The 19,417-nt window shown below is 48.3% G+C and overlaps 1 protein-coding gene across 2 annotated transcripts in view; it reads left to right on the top strand.

Annotated features, from left to right (window-relative positions):
* Nucleotides 1-2,690: 2,690 nt before the first annotated feature.
* Rph3a (rabphilin 3A) overlaps nt 2,691-19,417 on the top strand; it is a 217,837-nt gene continuing 201,110 nt past the window's right edge. For both annotated transcript variants that reach the window (XM_087198492.1, XM_021257454.2), the window contains exon 1: nt 2,691-2,763. The gene's annotated coding sequence lies outside the window, so the exon portion shown is untranslated. The remainder of the gene's footprint in view (nt 2,764-19,417) is intronic.

Genomic DNA, 19,417 nt, shown 5'->3' with positions numbered 1-19,417 from the left:
TGATCTGTTGCTCGAGGTGGGGAAACAGGCCTGGACCCTGTTCTCAGGATTCCCCATGGCTTCTACCTTCCTCTGTGAGCAACTTCTTGAGAGAGTCTTCTTCCTCCCCCATCCAAACTTACCCATCCGACGACTCTCATCATCTGGGCCCTGCAGAACACTGGTTCATCTCTGATAAACAAATCCATCCTCAAATTTGGAGGCTTCATTTGGAGGCTTTCAGGGGATTTTTGCATCTTAGAAGAAGATTCCCAGAGATGATAATAAATTAATTCCAAGACAAAATCTTGGAAGGGGAAAAAGTTCCAGGCACCAGATTGGGGGGTGGTGGGCGTCACTGAGGCTCAGCAAAGTCGGGCAATATGTCCAGAGCCACACAGCAGGTCAGTGGCAGGATTTGAACCCAGGCCTGCTTTTCAATTGAGCTCACGCAGCATTCACCCTTTGCTTTGCGCCTCACCTGTTAATTATCAGGGGAGATGATCTCTCAGCTGCCCTCAGGAGCCAACAGCAGGAATTAAGGTGGGTGTGGCTTCCTGGCTGAGACAGGGTGGCCCCAGTCAGTTTCAGCTCAGCTGGGAGAATGGACTTTATCAAAGACATGGCTTCCTCCTGGGTAGATCAAAGAGCGTTTGTAACGAAGACCTCTGGCTGTGCAAGGACCCGGCAGGCTTCTCCTCAGCCTGAGCCTTTTCCTAAAACTCAAGAAGATGATTCTTTCCCTCCGGAGCCCCCGCAGCACAGCCCCTTGAGGCCTCCTCTTCTCCCTGTTTGTCCCCTGCTTTCCTGAGGGCTCCAGGTGTCAGGAAGAGAAGAGAAAGGTAAGGAACTAACACTGGAGACCGCCGAGCTCCAGCAGGCGGCGTTGTCCAGCTGTGCCCTGCGTGTAACGAAGACCTGCAGGGCCTAATCCCAGGCACCTCGGTGGCTCCAGTCTCCGAAGGCCGAGCCCGGGCCCAGCCCGGGTCAAGCCGGTGGGATTCACCGAAGCCCGAGAGCGAGTTGATTGGTCTCTCCGCTCATTCATTCCCCGGAGCGCTCGGGTGCCCTCCAACCCCTCCTAGAGACGGTGAACAGCCCCTTCCCTTCGGGCCCCCGACACTTAATTTTCCTCCAGGACCCGGAAGAGGAAATGCCAGGGCGGGCAGAGTTAATGGCAAAGCAGGGGAAGAGTGCCCGTCCTGTAGGAGGCAGCATGCACCAGACTTCTCCTTTTCGGCCTTTTCAGAATGGCAAAATGTGGCCTTGTGTGGTGGCGCACACCTGTGATCCCAGCACTCTGGGAGGCTGAGGCAGGAGGACGGCGAGTACCAGCCCAGCCTGGGCCACTTAGCAAGACCCTGTCTCAAAAAATAAAGAAGGGCTCCCAACGTAGATCAGTGCAAAGGTCCTGGGTTTAATCCCCAGCACCACAAACGCACACACAAAGCAAAACCGTCCATGCTCATTGTGATACATTGATTCATTAAGGCAGGAGCCGGGAAGGGAACAAAGGAAAATCCTCGCGTAGCGTTCCTGTCCTCGGCCCCACCCCCAGAGGCGCGCGGTCTGTGGGTCTCCTTTTGGAGGCGTCCAGTGTTGCCACAGAGGTCACCGAGGTTGGCTTCCGGTCTAAGCCAGGTTTACAGTTTTCCCGAGCGACCCTGTGGGGGCGGGAACCGTGTGCACCCTGCCCCGGGGAACCGGGAGGAGGCCTCGTAGGAGGCAGAGGAGGGGTTTTGTCCTCTCCACGTCCCCACTGCAGGATGCAGGGCTGCGGGGGCGCCGGGTCCACGTGCGTCTACCACGGCTGCACTTTTGGGGGCTCCCCGGACTCCCGCCCGGCCCCTTTTGTTCCTCCCAAATACATAGCTCATCTCTAGACGATTCCAGGGAATTAAACATTCTTCATCTTCTAACATACAGATTCTTGCCTGCAGTGGTTCTATTTTTTCTCATCTTTATCTCTTAAAACATGGAATTGTACTACATATATTCTACAATTTACTTATGTATTTTTAAATTTCTTTTTTGTGGTTCTGGGGATTGGACCCAGGGCCCTCACACTGAGCTACATCCTTAGCTCTTCTATTATTAGTAGTAGTATTAGTATTGTTATACAAGAACTTGCAATCCTCCTGCCTCAGCCTTCCAGAGTGCTGGACTTACAGGCCTGCACCACCAGGCCCAATTTACAATTTCTTTTTCTTTCTTTTTTCTTCTTTTCCAATTTCCTTTTTATATTTCATTTTTCAGTTTCCAGTGCTGAGGGTTGAACCCAGGCCCTTGACCATGCTAGGTAAGTGCTCTACCACTGAGCTGTACACCCCCAGCCCTCACAACATGCGTTTTGAAATCAGCTCTTCTGAGTTATAATTCCTACACCCTACAATTCACCCCTTTCAAGTGTACAATTCAGTGTTGTGTGCACATTCACAGGGTTGTGTAATTATCCACCACATCTAATTTTAGAACATTTTTGTTTCCCCTGAAAGAAACCCATTAGCAGTAACTGGGCATCCAGCATTCGTGTCCCCCTGGCAATCTCTCATTTTCTGTTTCCATAGATTTGCCTATTCTGGGCATTTGCTGTCCATGAAATAATATTTGTTCTTTTGCAAGTGGCTTCTTTCACTTAGCATAATGTTTGCCAGTCTTCTCTGCATCGGAGTTGGAATCAGCAATTCACTCTCTTTTCCTCCTAGCACCATGTGTCACACGGAGGGATCATGGTTTATTCAGGGGCTCATCGGCTGATGGACATTGTGCTGTTTCTACCTTATTGTAAGTAATCCCACTAGCAACATTTGTAAGACTTTGTGCGGACCCATACTTTCAATCCTTTAGGTGTAGATCCAGGAGAGTTTCTGGGTTTTAGGGTATATGTATGTTTAACATTTTGAGATATCATAAAATTGTTTCTCAAGCCAACTGTACTACTTTACACTTCCACCAGTAGTGTGTGAGGAGGAGTCTAGTTTCCCTGATGACACTTGTTATTATCTGTCTTTTTTGTTTGTTTTTTGAGGCAAGGTCTCCCTTTGTAGCTCATGCTGGCCCTGAATTCACTACCCCAGGTTGGCCTCGAACTTGGGGCAATCCTCCTGCCTCAGCCTCCCAAATGCTGGGATTACAGGTGTGCACCACCACACCTGGCTCTGCTTTTAATTATAGTCATCCTAGTGGGTGTGAGGTCCACTTTTTAATGATCATGGACATATTTCCAGGTCAGAAGGTGCAGATCTACCTAATTCTTTTTAGTGGCATAATAATATCCCGTAGGATGAAGATTCCCTAATGATTTTATTCATTCTCTTTCTGAGTTAGTTAGAATTATTTTTCTGTTACTAAAATGATCTAACCCAAAGTGCCATGTTACAAAGCTACACAACAGAAAAGTCTAGAGCATGCCAAGCTTCAGGTGTGGCTTGATCCAGGTGCCAAGTGAAGTCACCATTGCGGCTTCTCCACCCCTGGATTCTGCTTTTTCTGCATGGGCTTAAATCACAGATAAGCTGCTCCTTAGTGGTGAAAGGGCTCACTGCAGGCCCTGCTTCCCTGCAAAGGTCAAATCCTGCTGAAAAGAATGTATTTCCCATTAGACTTGATCAAGGACTGCATCCTCAGACCTTTTACCCCTCTGTTTGATTTAGCCACCTGCCGTCTGGATTTGATGACTTTGGCATTTGTTGTCTCCTGCCTGCCAGGCGCCATCCTTCCCGTGGCTCAGGCCCAGTCCTGCTGCCTCTCTCCCCCCTCCTTCCTCCCTGACTTTCCTACCCACATCCGGTCCATCAGCTGCACCCCAGACACCCAGCTCTGACAGATGTCCCAGGTCTGGGTCCTTCCCACCCGCTTCTCACCGCAGGCAGCGAGTGCCAGGGACCCAGCGCTGCTGAGTTAGCTGGTCATTTCCACTCCCACCCAGTGCCAAGGCCAGTGTCTGGCTGGCCAGCACCCATGAGCTGGGGAGCGCTGTGCCACCGTGGAGGGGGAGCAAAGGGGTGATTGTGGAGCAGTGATTTCTTCTACCCCGGGCATTTGAAAGGCCTAGGCATCTTTATAGGACCCTCGCTGAGGGCCTCGTGCATAGGGAGGATTGAGGGCAAACCCTACAGCTTGGTCTCTGGTCTCAGGACCGCCAGACCGCTGCTTAGTGCCCTCTTCCGGGCAGTGTGGGTGTGGCAGGTGCACGTGGGGGTGTCCGGAAGTGACCTGGTGTTGAAATGGACACTGTGGCCTGCCAGGCTGTGGGGAAGAAGGATGGATTGGATGCTGGCTGTGTCAGCACAGGAAGTCATTGCAGAGGCTGGGTGACGAGAAAGTGTCCTAGACGACTTGGGTACTCGAGCTAGGATTTGGATTTGTGGATTGGAGAACAAGAAGGGCAAAGGTGTGGGGTGGGGAGGAGGGAGGCTGTGGGGAGCTCTTTCCAGGTCGCTGGTCCAGCTGGGGCAAGGGGAAAGAAATTGTAGGCTGTGCGAGGCGGTGCACACCCATAATCCCAGCACCCTGGGAGGCTGAGACAGAAGGATCGCAAGTTGGAGCCCGGCCTGGGCAGTCGAACAACTTAGCGAGACCCTGTCTCAAAATCAGAAATAAAAAATGGGCTGTGGTTGTAGCTCAGTGCAAGGCCCTGGGTTCAGTCCCCAGTGCAGGATGGGATGGGGAGAGAATTCCAGCACTCGGAGGAGGTGGTCTGGGTCGAGTCTCAGTTTAGCATTCAGTAATCAGATACTCCAGTGGATATTTATTAAGCAGTGACTTTAAAAATATTCATATTATATACTATATAATTCTGATATGTTATTTATAATTGTATATAATACAGAATCATGGTTGCATTATAATATATAATCATATGCGATACATGTTTATATTATTTACATTACATGTATAATATATAGCAGTAGCCTAAACGTATTGGTATGGATATATTCTGTTTCATTGTAACATTAATTATTTGCAATATGTAATTATACTATAAACATAGACATGTATTACATATAATTATAAGTTAATGCTCTTTGTGTTTATACTGCAGGCTACATATAGCATGGCATTTATTTATCTAGATGTTGGGGTTGTAGCAGGAAACAAAACCAAGAGACCCTGAGTGTGTGTGGTTAACATGTCAGGGGAGATGCCCATGTTACATGGGAGTGGACAATAATAAGCCCTGTGGAGAAAGAGGAAACTGAGGAAGGAGACACAGAGTGTAGGCGAGGGCTGGGTGCATCTGTTTTGAGGGGAGGTCAGCGGACCCTTCACTGACAAGGTGACTTTTGGGCAGAGACCTGAAGGAATGTTTATAACTGGGGAGGTGAGTTTTACACAGGGAGATAGCATATGCAAAGGTCCTGAGGTCTGAATGTGCCTGCGATGTTTATGAAAAAGGAAAGAAGCCAGTCTGGTAGGAGGTGGAGCAAGAAAAGGAGGAAGAGTAAGAGGAGACAAAGCCAGTTAAGGGAGCAGAGAGGGGGAGCCTTGGAGCCACTTGCGACTTTGGCTGTTTCTCTAAGATGGGGCCACAGGAGGTTGAGAGCAGAGGAGTGACCTGGTCTGGCTTACATTTTAACAAGAGGTCTGTGTCTGAGGCAGGGACTCAACAGCAGTGGTGAGGAGGGACAGGGAGGAGGCTTGTGTGGGATGGTAGGGGCCTTGGTGGGTCCACCAGAGACCGGTAGTGGGGTCCCTGCTCGACTGCTGGGAGAAGAGCATCGGCCCAGCACTCGCTTTGGAACTTCCTGGTGTTTAGGGACAACATGGAACCTAGCTGAGCAGACAGAGTCCCTGTCCTTGTGGGGGTGTCACTTTAGCACGACAAGGGGAAGCTCCCTCCCTGGAGCTTCATGCCGTCCTCGGGACACTTCACTGCTGCAGCTTGCTTTTGGTTTCTCTTGCTACCTTTGTTTGTTTGGCTACACTGTGACACCAAAGGGGATGCATATTTGATTTGATTCTTAATTAGGTTAATAATGATAACAGTGATGATGGTGATGACAGTAGAAACTATTTATGAAGTACTTACTATGTGCCAGCTCCGTGCTAAGAACTTTATGTATGCATCGAATCATTGGCTCATTGCAACAGCTGGGGTAGAACTGCGACTATTCCTGATATTACAGATAAGTAAACTGAGGTCCAGAAGTATTTTGTGTGCACAAGATCACACAGCAAGGAAGAGGCAGGGAAAGATTCAGACTTAGGTCCTTATGATGGTCTTTTACTACTCCACCAGGTGTGAAGGTGGTGTATTTTGTTTTTGCCCTTCATTAGGTAATGTATCCATCTGTTGGTCCATCCATCCATCATCTATCCATCATCCATCCACCATCCATCATCTGTCCATCCATCCATCCACCATCCATCATCTATCCATCATCCATCCATCTATCCATCCACCATCTGTCCATCCACCATCCATCCATCCATCATCCATCCACCTATCATCTATCCGTCATCCATCCATCCATCCATCCATCCATTTGTTCACTCATCCATCTACCCATCTATCCACCCATCCATCCATCCATCCATCTATCCACCCATCCATACATCTATTCATCTGTCCAACATTCAGCCATCTATCCTCCATCCATCCACCCATCCATCCATCTACCCTGAGGAGCCATGAGAAGTGAGGTCTAAGGGGTGAGCAGGTGCAGATCTTGGGGTCCTGAAGTCCATAGGAAGTGGTTCACTTTAGAAAATTGGATCTAGCTCAGTGATGGCTCACACCTGTAATCTCAGCTACTCAGGAAGCTGAGGTAAGTTTGAGCCCAGCCCGGGAAACTTAGTGACTTATCGAGAATCTGTTAAAAAAAAAAATAGTAAAAAGGGGCTGGGATGTAGCTCAGCGTTGTAATGCTCCCGGTTCAAATCCCAGTACCACAAAAGTAAGTAAAACAAAAAAACACAACAAAACGGGATCTCCAGGAATCATCCTTCAAATTTGCAGTGGGTGGTTTATTGGACTTGGATTTCAGAACCATTGTTTCATTAAATGACAGTAACTCTTGCCTTATGATCTCAAGCCTGGGGAGAACCTGTTTCTCCCAGCTCTGAATTTATGGATATCTCAAAACCTGGCCTGGCTGGGGATTTAGCTCAGTGGTTCTGTTGCCTGCCTTGCAAGCGCAGGGTCCTGAGTTCAGTCTCTGGTACCAAAAAAAAAACAAAAACAAAAAAACCAAAAAACCCCCCCAAAAAACCTGGCCTGGGACTCAGGTCCAATCTTGGTCTGGCTGTGTGGCTGTGGACCAGTTATTGGAAATCTCCTCTGTCCCCCGTGGAATGGGTCAGGGGTCTTTGTTCTCTTATTTTCTCTTATTTCCCAGGTCCCTGTGGAAATGATTCTCAGGGGTGACAGTGACACTCGTATTCAATGCCAATTTAAAAAGTAAGTGGGACACTATTTGGAGAGGGTGACATCCATGTGGGTCGCCGTTGCCTTTGTGACTCTTTGCTGCATTGGTTGAGTGTGTCCCCAGATACAGGATGTGCCCCGGAGCATTTCTGATGGGACCCGAGGTGATTTGGGGCAGGGCATTGCATAATCCCATGAATGGAGTGGACAGAAGTGATAGCACTTTTTTTTTTTTTTTTTGCAGTAGTGCTGGGAATTGAGCCCAGGGCCTTCACACTGAGCTACATTCCCATTGCCTGCCACTTTGAAATTTTTTTTTTTTTTTTGAGACAGATGTTTCACTAAGTTGCTAAGTTGCCCAGGGTGGGTCCAAACTTGCAGTCCTCCTGCTTCAGCCTCCCAGAGTGCTGGGATTACAGGTGCGTGCCACCATGCCCAGCTAGGTGACAGTGTTTAACTAGAATTTAGTGTCATTTAATTTCCATTGCTTTATGTTTTTCCTCTGCTTTCACTGAGTATTGGTGCTGATATGAAATCTTCCTCTAAGATGCTTTTGATTAAGAGTTAAGGAGAAAATAGCAAATGATAGACTAGGTCAGGACTGAGCAGACTTTTTCTGGAAAGGGCTAATTGTAAATATTTTAGCCCTCGAGAGCCATAAGGCTTTTGTTGCAGTTACTCAACTCTGCCATTGTAGTGCGCCCAGGGCTGTGTTCCAATAAAACTTTATTTACAAAAAAAGGGGCTGGCAGTGGCCTGTGGCCACAGTTTGCTGCTCTGTGTGCTAGAGGAGGCCCTGGTGGTAGTGCTTGGTGGTTGGGTGCTGCACTTTGGTGTTGGACTCTATTGGAACCCTAGTTTTGCCATTTATTATCTATTTATTCCCTGTGCCTCAGTTTCTTCATTTGTTCAGTAGAGATAAAAAATCCTGATTCAAGCTGGGTGTGGTGATGCACCTCTGTAATCCTAGCACTCAGGAGGCTGAGGCAGGAAGGAGGATCACCATGAGTTTGAGGCCATCCCTGGCTACTTAGTGAGTTCCAGGCCGGTCTGAACTACACAGTGAGACCCTGTCTCACACAACTCAAGAAATAAAAATCCTGATTATTTTGTGAAGAATCTTTGTGAAGATTATGTGTGTTCACTTAGAATAGCACCTGGGACCTGGTAAGTGCTGTGTAAATGTAGGCAGTTAAAATGTGACTTTTATACTCAAAGATGAGCAAAAATGCCTGAAGGAGATGCCAGCTGGCCTGGACGTTGGGAAATGCTGACTTGAGTGGAAATTGTAATGCTGCTTGTTGTGGCTGTGAAATCTGTCCCTCCTGTCTCTGTGGTTCCCAGGGGTCTGTCAGGAGTAAATGGGACGGGGGACCCTCTACGTCCTGGTGGGAGCCCTGAGAAATGTGCCGCCCGAGCAGGTGTGGCCTTGATGGCCCTGAGTCCACTCAAGGAAGTGGACTTGCTCTTCCGCCTTAGATCCAACCCTTCTTGACTTCACAAGGGAAAGCATTGAATGAAGTGGGCACCACCAGAAATGTTACTAACCAGTGTCAACTTGTAAAAGCCACCAGAAGAGTGGGCAGTGTCTTCCTGGGTGGTCACACTCAGGTAGAGCAGCTTAGGCAATGTGCTATTATAAACATGTAATTTAAAAAAATCAGTCTCTTTGCCAGGCATGGTGATGAAGTCCTGTAGTTCCAGAGCTCTGGGGGGCTGGGGCAGGAGGATCACATGTTCAAGTCCAGGGTGTGCAACTTAGGGACTGATTGAGGACCTGTCTCAAAATAAAAAATAAAAAAAAGACTAGGGATGCAGCTCAGTGCAAAGGTCTTGGGTTTCATCCCCAGTACCAAAAAAATAAATCAGTCTCTGAAACAATATAAGTTTACTTGTAATCTTGGTAACAGGACGGTTCAGGGCTGGTAGAATGGGTCTACAGTCACCAATCTCCTTCTGTCTTGTTGCTCAGCCTCTGAAGCATTTGATTTTCACCTTATGTTCCAAGAGAGCTTCTTCAGCTCCTGCCCTCACATTTGCATCCCAGCCCATGGGTCGGGGGAAGACTAAATAGAGATCTACCAGTTTCCTTGAAAAACAGAACCCAGAAGGGTCACTTATCTCTTCTAGTAGCAGTGCATGGAGTTCAGTGACATGGCCACACCTAGCTACAAGCTGGGCTGTAATTTGACGTTTGACCAGGGAGCCTTGGGCCCACCCTAACATTTTATTAGGACAGAACAGTGGGGACCTGGGGTGCTGATCTTCCCGAATTGCATGGGGCTGTCTCAGGCAGGGGAGTATTGTGCCCCTTCTCCCTGCGGTGCCAACACCTGCTGGGAAAGATGGGTGCAGAAGAGGCGGAAGACAGGAAGGAGTCACCCTGCCATCTGTCACACTGGGTTTATTTACAGCGGCCACAGCTGTGCCGGGGTGATGCCTTGCAGGTTCTTGGCTGCGCGGCCTTGGGGTTCCCGCAGTTTGCCGTAGACCACACCCTCGGCGGTCTACTTGGCCCTTCCAGACTCTACCCCAGACCTTCTCCCACGCAGCCCGGAATGTTCCTAGCTTGGGCCCTCGGCCCTAATTCTTCTTTTTCTTTTATTCACTGGGAGCTTTTCGCCATCGACGTGTGGGGAGGGAGCCCCCATGCCCAGGACTCGGGCCAGTGCCCGTGGAGCCCGCCCCGGGAGACCCCTCAGCGTCCTCCTCTCCTGTGTGCACGTGTAGCTCCGCAGTTCAGACCTCCATTGTAGTCTACTCCTAGCAGCATCACATACCGAGTATTTCCAAACCACCATTCACACTCACATCTTTAGGACCCTTCAGATCCCGTAGGTCTAACATTTATTGCCTATCTGCACATAGTTCCGTCTTCTGACACAACACATTTCCCTTCAGCAGGATCCTTCCCAGCCAGCGGCTCATATATATACATACTTCTTGCTTTGTACCTTATTTTATTGTTTTATGGTGCTGGGGATTGAATCCAGGGCTCACATGTTCTAGGCACCGAGCTATATCCCCAGCCCTTTTTAAATTTTTTTTTTTTTTTAATTTCAAGACAGGGTTTTGCTAAGTAAGTTGCCCAGGCTGGTTTTGAACCTGTGACCCTCCAGCCTCAGTCTCCTGAGTAGCTGGGATCACAGGTGTGCCCCGAGGGACATCGTGTGAGTGTGGAATAAATCAACCGTGTATCACATTAGCATCTCTGTTTTCTTCTTGCTGCCACCACCTTGATCTCACAGCTCATGATTAAGGGCAGACCATGATGAGAGGCCCGAGGCAGTGGCCTGGCAGCCCCCCGGGGGGCCCCTCTCACTGCCCATACAGCGCCTGACTGTGTCCTGGGGCCCCCCAGTGGCTCTCCGTGGTGTCGGCCCAGGGGCCCCAAGTGTGCCACTGAGACTCCTGCAGAACCCACCCTGGTGGCCGGGAACACGCAGTCCACCGAGGTGGTCACTCGGTTCCTCCAACCCTCCGTGACGACCAGACGCACGCTTCTCTGATCACCCCTGACCTAGCATTTTCCCAGATGGTTTCTCTGCAACACTAGCTTCTAATGTGTTCTGTGCAACACTCATCTCTTGAAAAACCAATACTCCCCAAGAGGCTTCAGGGTGAAAAAGTCTGGAAAACGTTGTATCAGATAGCGTGGTTTTCTGCAGGACTTCTCAGAACCTTGAATATGCCAAGCTCCCAGAGGGGAGCAAGACCCCTATTCTGGAGCCTGAGTCTCTATCCAAGTTTCCTAGTGCAGAAGAGGCAGAAGGTCGCCCCTCGTGGAGATGGGGGACTGAGGTTGAAGAAGGCGCTGCAGCCTTTCCTGTGTATGTGGGGAAAAGGCCCCTCCCCAAGCTCTTGCAGGCCCCTAGTTCTGGGAGACCGCGTGGGGAGCAGTCACAGCTTTGGGGACCGAGACAGAGCCTGTGCGACCCCTCCTCACTTTGACAGCGCTGTGTGTTTGAGCCACGGCTCCAACCTCTCTGAACCTGGGTCTCCCTCCGGGCCCTGGGAAGCTGAGCCCAGGGGCAGGTACAGGGACTGTCCGCAGAGTGTGGGAGGGACAGAGCGGAGGGACAGGGCCAGCACAAGGGGTCCTGAGCTCTAAGAAAGTGGCAGCCCCAGGCCACCTGGGGTGGGGGTGGGACTTGGGTGGTTCCGCATGGAGCCGTGAAGATGCTGCCCCTCGGGTGGGAATGACTGGATGCACCCTGTGTCGCGTCCAGGGCTGGGCGAGGCCTTGACCCCAAGTCGCTGGGCTGGGCATGGCGCCTGCTGGTCACAATGCTCACCTCTGCCCGAGGGTGGGTGCTGAGTCATGTGCTGGGCGTGGCTGAGCCTCACGTAGCTCAGGCAGCTCTGGGCGGTGACCTCCATATATAACTGAGGAAATGGAAGCTCAGAGAGGTTGGGCAGCTCATCAAAAATCACACAGAGCCGGGTTCAAAGACTCGCCCGCCGCGTAAAAGCCTCTGAGGAAGAGGCGCTCACTGAGGTCCTCTGTATCTTCCCCACTCTGACCTGCTTCCTCGCCTCCCGCCGCTTCCTTCCCGGACAGCTGTCGAGTCACACTCAGGGCCTCACGCCTTGCGAGTCTCAGGAGCTTCCTGGATCCTTTAGTCTCCGCGGGCCCCTCGCCAGCATTCTGCATTTCCCCCGTTTCCTTTGCCACTTCCTCCCCCTCCTCCTCCCCAGCGGAGACGGAAGGGGGTGGCTGCCGCGGAAACGCGCTGCTCTTCACAGCACTCTGTATGTCGAATAGTCACTCGTTAAACAGCGTGGCTGAGAAATGGGGTGTAGTGGGTTCAGCGTGCATCTCGATTTTCTGGGCTTTGAGAACTCTGCAACCACAAATCTACCCGTGAGAAGTGATGAATGTTGGGTTGCAGCCCTGTGCCTGCATTGGCATTGGGGAAAACAAATTTGGAAAAGGTCAGCCTTGGATTTTTGCCTCCTGCTGCCCACCTGTACCGCCCAAGCTCTATTAATTTCATAGCTACAGAGTAAAATGCTGGGGCTTCCTGGCTCTGCCCTGGGAGCAGCAGAATTCGAGCTGCTGCTCGGAACACGATGCTTTCAATGACTAGGATCATCATCTTTGCAATCTGCACAGGAGGTTATATTATTACTCCTGCTTTTCTGGTGAGGCACAGAGAGGTGAAGTGACTTGTCCAGGTTCACACAGCCAGCAGGGGATGAAGTTGGGATTTTAAACCCAAGATGTTTGGCTCCTAAGCACAACTCATTCCCTGCTCCATGCTGGAGATGCAACAATGAACAGCAGGCAGCAACTGCTCCTCTTCGAGAGTAACACACACAGTCTCTCTCACACCTGCCCGCGCAATGCCAGCAACTTCCATTCATTTTATGCCTACTGCACACCAGGTGCTAAGCTATACTTTTTTTTTTTGGTGCCAGGGATTGAACTTGGGACCTTGTGCTTGCGAGGCAGGCAGCAGAACCACTGAGCTAAATCCCTGGGCCTACATGTTTCTTTTTAATCCTTAGAAAACTCCCTTGAGAGTGGAAGATCTCCCCTCATCTAGTAGACCAGAACACTGAATCTTACTGATGTGAAGTTAAATTGTCCAAAGTCACACAGTTCTTCCTCATCTTTAGCTACCATGTAGAGGAGGTTACTCAGCCCAGAAAAGCTTACACAAGGGGGAGAAAAGCCTGCTTTCGGCTAGGAAAGTTAGCAAAAATATGGTAGTTGGCTGAAATAGGTGTTAACTGTAGCTCACCACAACCTGTTCAAAAAGAAAGCCAACAGAGAGAATCGCACTGTGTGGCGAGTTGTGTCCTGGACCAGCCGTACCTGAGGCTGCCCCTCTGGTCATTATCTGTGTACCGAGACAACAAATTCTCCTTGTTTTTTTTTTTTTTTTTTTTAACTTTGCAAGTTGAGCTTTGGAGAGCTGTAACCTGTAGGGCTCTAACTGGGAAGTCAAACATGGAGAGACTGAGATATATACAGATGAAGCCGATGAGACCCAGGGTTTGAAATGACAGTTTCTAGACCAAACCAGAAGGCAACAGTAGTCTCCATGTTGCCCCAAGCACCACCTCTTGTTGTTTTGACCCCACTGTGCAGGGTTGTTTTGTCCAACATCAGCACGTACAAGTTTCTGACTGGAGTTAGGACACTTGGTCGAAGCATCTGACTGTCTTATCAAATGATGCCCTTATCTCTGTGGCTTTTTCTAGATTCTCTGGGTATAAATCATCAGGACACTTTCTGTATCCACACAGTTTATCACTAGGAAAACTTGTTCTCTGAATGCTATACTCAAAGCACTGGAGGAAAGCACTTGAACTGTGTTTTAAGATGATCACAACCGGAAATAAAAAAATTCTGCAAGTAGTGCTTGAACTAAATTCGGATCTTGCTTTTGGGGAGCAGGTGTAGGGCGTTTCACAGCCGAGAGAGCTCTTCTCCACAAATTTCATCTTTGCACTTCAGCAGGAGCTCGATTTGCCGTCCTTGGGGGATAAATCACATCTGCTTTGGATTTCATAGGATGGCTCTTAAGTATCTTCACGGAATTGTTCAAAGATTGCAATTGCTGCTCGTAGATCTGATTCATAAGTTCCTGGGTGCGACAGCTGCTCTCTGAATCAATTTGTAAATATGAGCGGGGTTTGGGAGGGAGGGGGCTGGGACCAGACAGCTTGCAGACAGCCGCAGGAAGGGGCCTGTGAAAGAGGGACGGGACACAGGGGCTTCTGTCCCAGGTCCAAACCCCAGCCCTGCCAGAGCTTTGGGACCTGGGGGATTTTAATATTGCCTCTGAGCTTTGATTTCCTGTCTGTGAAACGTGGTTAATAACATTGCCTGCCTCATGGGTTGCTGTGAGGTATATTGACAAGGAATGTACACTGCTTAGCTGAGAGGAAGGGGAGTTGTCAGTGCTGTGTGCTGTGGGTCCATAATATGCTTTTGTCGTTGTTTTCTAGACAAGGTCTCTCTATGTAGTTCAGGCTGGCTTCCATCTCGTGGCAGTCCTGCCTCAGCTTCCCTAGTGCTGGGATTACACGCATGGGTACCAGGCCTGGCTTGCTGTGCATACATAGTAAATGCTCAGGATGGTAGCAATTTGTATCAATGAATTGGCAAACATCAATGAATGTGTCCTCAAAAGTTCATGTATTGGAAACTGAATCCTCAACTTCAGATGTTGATGATAGTTGGAGGTGGACCCTTTGGGAGGTCGTTAGGGTTGGATGAGGTCATGAAGGTGAGGCCCTTGAGATGGAGCTGGGGGCTTAATAATGAGAGAAGCCCAAGCCAGCCTGAGAACAGCTCCCCTGCTGTCCCCGTAGGATGCCCTTTGCTGTGTTATGACACAGCACAAAGGCCGTCACCAGATGCTGGCACCTTGATCTTGGACTTCTCAGCCTCTGGAACTGTGAGAGATACATTTTTTTCCCTTTTTTTTTGTGGTACCGGGGATCAAACTCAGGACCTTGTGGTTGTGAGGCAGGTGTGGTGCCACTGAGCTAAATCCCCAGCCCAGCATTTTTTCTCTTTATAGGTTTCCCAGGCTCTGGTATTTTGCCACAGCAGCAGCAAACAGACCAAGACAATCAAGTTGCATTTGTTAAGACAAAAACAAAAAAACAAACCTGGTCCAAAACAGTAAGAGTTATCATCTCAGGGAACAGATAAGTACCATGACAACTTCACCAGATACAACATTATTCTCACGTATCTCCTTGGTCATCTTGATGTCAGCAGCTGTCATGGTGACGAGAAGGCTTTCCTCATTCTAGATGTCACTTTCAGATGCAATGTCATGTCCAGTCACAGAAGAGTAAAGACACCAGCAGACTTCTCACATCTCCCTGGGTACAGCAGCATCACATATCTAAGCTGGTCTGAAAGTCATGGAACCAGAATGACGGACCTGTTAAGATTTATCCCTGTAATCAGGGACAGGTCATCCTTGTCTAGCAAGCTTGTAGCACACTGCATTTTCCAGGTATCAAATACTCCCATCTCACATGCTCTTCCTCTAATGTGGCTTTGAACCTGTTTCCCTGAGTGCTGGTGTCTGTGTTCCCTCCCTGGATCTGAGCAAGGTTTGGACTCACTCATGAAAGCCCAATATGGCTCCCTTCTGATTTTCTTGTGATGCAGAGTCTTGGAAGCCAGCATATATTGTGAGGAAGCCCAGTCAGCCTCTGGAGAGTTCCCTGTGGAGAGGGACCAAAGATTCCAGCCTATATCCATGAGTGAGCTCCAAGAGGACAGTGTGCAACATCTGGCCTGCCATATGAGTCTGCCATCTTGAAGGTGGGTCCACCATCTTGAGGGTAGGTCTGCTATCTTGAAGGTGGATCCTCAGCTCTGGCCAAGCTTCTCCTAATGTAGAGTGTAGAGTGTGTAGAGTGAGGATGAGAGTGAGGATGAGCTTCCTCTCTGAGCTCTGCCCAAGGTGCAGATCTGTGAGCAAAACAAATGATCGTTATTTTAAGTGACTAAATTTTGGGATCGTACATTATATAGCAGAAGAGAATTAGAAGTAGGTAGACCTGTGGACCAAACAAGGTTTGGCAAAAGGCAAGAAGGGAGGAGAGGTGGCTGGGAAGGCACTTGCTGTGTTGGTGGTATGATCATAGACTGGGTTTACCTCTAGTCCTGGCAGACTGACTCTTTTGTGTGGCCAATGGACCAAAGCTTATGACACAGGGAGCTAGGCCTGGGCCAAGTTTCATGAAAGCCTTCCTATTTAGATCTCTTATATTCTCTCCACACTGAGTGATACAGGCTAAAAAGCACCAATTTATCAAGTGTCAGTGTTTAAACTATATTGCCATTCCTCTTCCTCTGTTTTGGCATTTCTCTGCTATTCATCAGTGTACCAAGAGTATTAAAATACGAAAATGGTTTGAGTTCTTCAGTTGTAAAGAATTCTTGCTGATGGATGTAATTTCCTGTTAATCTACACTTGCTCGTTGTTAAACATGAAATTTCTGGGCTGCAGCCTCTTGGATCTTTATTTAATTGACAGCTATGCTATTCATTCATTCATTCATTCATTCATTCATTCATTCATGTGTGCTTGAGGCTGGCCTTCATTTAATGAGAGGCAGCAAAGAGGTCAGAGGACAGCAAGGAGAAGATACAGCTGGAACAGTCTGGAAACCAAAGTTTGAGTTAATAAAAGTTAAGTGCTTAAACTGAGCCCAATGGTGCATGCGTGTAATCCCAGAACTCCAGGAGGCTAAGGCAGGAGATTGCAGGTTTGAGCCCAGCCTGGGCAACTTAGTGACTTAGCAAGATCCTGTCTCAAAATGAAAAATAAAAATGGGGCTGGAGACATAGCTCAGTGGGAAAGCCCTGGGTTTAATGAGCAGTACAAAAGAAAAAAAAGTCAAGTCCTGAGAATAGCAATACATTCTCAATAAATGTGAATTATTGTCATTGTCACTATTCATTTTACTATTAGTTTTTTAAAATATAAGACTCATTTTAAGAGAAAAACTCAGGCTATACTTCTGACATTACAAAATATATTTAAATAATCAATTTAGTTTTCTAAAATATGTCAACGATCATTGTAGATAATTTGGAGAATATAGTGGAAGAGACAGATGGAGATAATCATGTGAATAGCATATTCACACTGTTATTTTTATATGCACAGTTTTTAATTCATCACAGCTGTGATCACAATATATACTGCATACAGTTCTGTACAGTATCCTGTGTTTTTTTTACCTTGACCCGATGACATAATATTTCCCATAAACATATCAGAACCATGATTCGGTACATCTGGATAGTGTTCTGTGAGGTGCAGCTTGCCTAACCATTCCCCAGGTTACCTGTGCTGCTTTCCATTTTTCCTCATATGTGAGTGTGCCTAATGCATAAAGCTTTTGCTCTTCTGTTCAGGGTGGTTTCCTCAGGTGACATGCTCAGATACGGAATTGCTGATTCAAAATTCAAGGGGGTTGGTTTTTCACTTACAGAGATTTAAAACCAGCATTGTTTATTTGTGTGGTCTTTCCATGCAGAATGTGCCACGTCTCTGGGTAGGCTGGATATTGCTTCATTCCATATTATTCCTTGTTAGAGCTGGCAAAGTTTTATGTCCCTCCCATTCTTTCTGAGAGTGATGAGATTTGCTATTTGGTGCCCCAGGCACATTTTTATTTTAAATTGTTAAAAAAAAGAGACTCCCTCCAATGCCGTGGTGGAAATTTAGGACTCTTGGTGGGACTGGACTGAAGTCAGGTGGTGGTGAAAGTGCCCAGCTGTCTGTGGGTGCAGCTTAGTGGTAGAGCACTTGCCTAGCAAGCACGAGGGCCTGGGTTTGACCCTAGAACTATAAAAACAAACAGAGCCAAAGATGAAGCTACTAACCAGGTCTGCAACCTGAGGCCAGTCCCACCCTCTCCTTGGCCTCAGTTTCCCCATGTGCATTCAGTCCTGAAGGACTCTGGTATTCTGAGTGCTTCCTGTGAGTCTGGCACAGTCTAACCATTATTTGCATCCACTGATGTAAATTCTTACAGTAATTGGGCACCCACCCTTTGAGGATGCTATGGTTTATATCTGGCGATCCCCCAAAGCCTCGAGTGCTCATAAATGGGGCTTTTGGAAAGTGATTGGATCATGGGGGCTTATAGTGGGCTTTGTGTTAAAAGGTGGCGTCTGGTCAGAAGAGGTGGGGTCAGTGGGGGCGTGGCCTGGAAGGGTGCATGTCCCTCCCTGGCTCCTCCCTTACTCTCTACTTCCTGTTCGCCATGCTGTGAGCCACTCTCCTCCGCCGGGCCCCTCTGCCATGCCATCCTGGCTTGGAGCAGCTGACTGTGGACTGAAATGTGAGCTAAAATAAACCTCTCCTTCCTTTAAGTTGCGGGTGTCACCGAGGAGAGCAGCGTGGCCTTAAACTGTAAATTCTTAGGGGCAGATATCCTGTCTATTTTGGTTTTGTTTTCCTTTGTTGCTGGAGGTAAAACCCAGAGCCTTGTGCATGCCAAGCATGTGTGCATTACCGAGCTGCACCTCAACCCCATTTGTCTCTTTTCTTCTCCAACCGTGTTAGCTGCTAGGGCTCATGAAACCAAACACGGAAGACTGGGTGGCCGAGACCACAGACATGTCTGATTCCTCACAGTTCTGGAGCCTGGGAGTTCAAGATGAAGGTGTCAGTGGGGGGCAGGGCTGCCTTTTGAGGCTGGTCTCCTTGGCCAGGGTCGGTGGGAGCTCTGGAGAAGACACAAGGCTGTGACTTGGGAGCTCTGTCACCAGGTGTGGGCCCTATGCAGTCTTTTTTTTTTTTTCTTAAATTCTTTTATTGGTACATTTTAGGTATACAGTACATTTACATTTATCATTGGGTGCTTGTACCTGTACATGATGTATCATGGTTCTTATTTTTTCCCCATTACCTGTGTGCCTTTCACCCCCTCCACCCTTCCCTATTTACATAGACATCATTTCCATTTTTTTTTCATTTCTCATAATTTTTCCTTTCCCTTCCCCTTCCCCTCCCACTTCCCCTACCCCTTTGGACCTTTTCTTCCTATTTCAAATTATCAATTATTCCTTTTAATCATTTTAACCCTTATTTACACTTTCAGTTCCTCACACTAGAGAAACTATTCGGTATTTACACCTGTGTCCTATTTATTTCACTTGAGAGTATGGCCTCAAAATGCATCCATTTAGCTATAGATGTCTCTAGTTTCTCATTCTTTAAGGCTGAGTAGTACTCCATTGTATTAAAAAACCACATCTTCTTTATCCAGTTTCTATTGATGGGCACTTGGGCTGTTTCCAAGCTTTAGCTATTACAAACAGCTGCTATGAACATGGGTGCACATATATTGCTGTGCTATGATTCTTTTAATTCTCTGGGGAAGATACCCAGCAAGGGAATAGCTGGGTCAAATGGGACCTCTAGCCCTAGTTCTTTGAGGTATCTCCATACTGATTTCCACAGTGGTTGCACCAGTCTGCACTCCCACCAACAATGGAGAAGGGTTCCTTTCTCCCCCCAACCCCACCAGCATTGTCATTTGTTGATTTCTTGATAGCAGCCATTCTTTGTG

This window comes from Heterocephalus glaber, unplaced genomic scaffold, assembly GCF_053883595.1.
Source record: "Heterocephalus glaber isolate CG9 unplaced genomic scaffold, H.glaber_assembly_v1.0 deba00001687, whole genome shotgun sequence".
Classification (NCBI taxonomy): Eukaryota; Metazoa; Chordata; class Mammalia; order Rodentia; family Bathyergidae; genus Heterocephalus; species Heterocephalus glaber.
The sequence above is the reverse complement of the archived record's forward strand: the minus strand, read 5'-3'. Positions and strand labels throughout refer to the sequence as shown.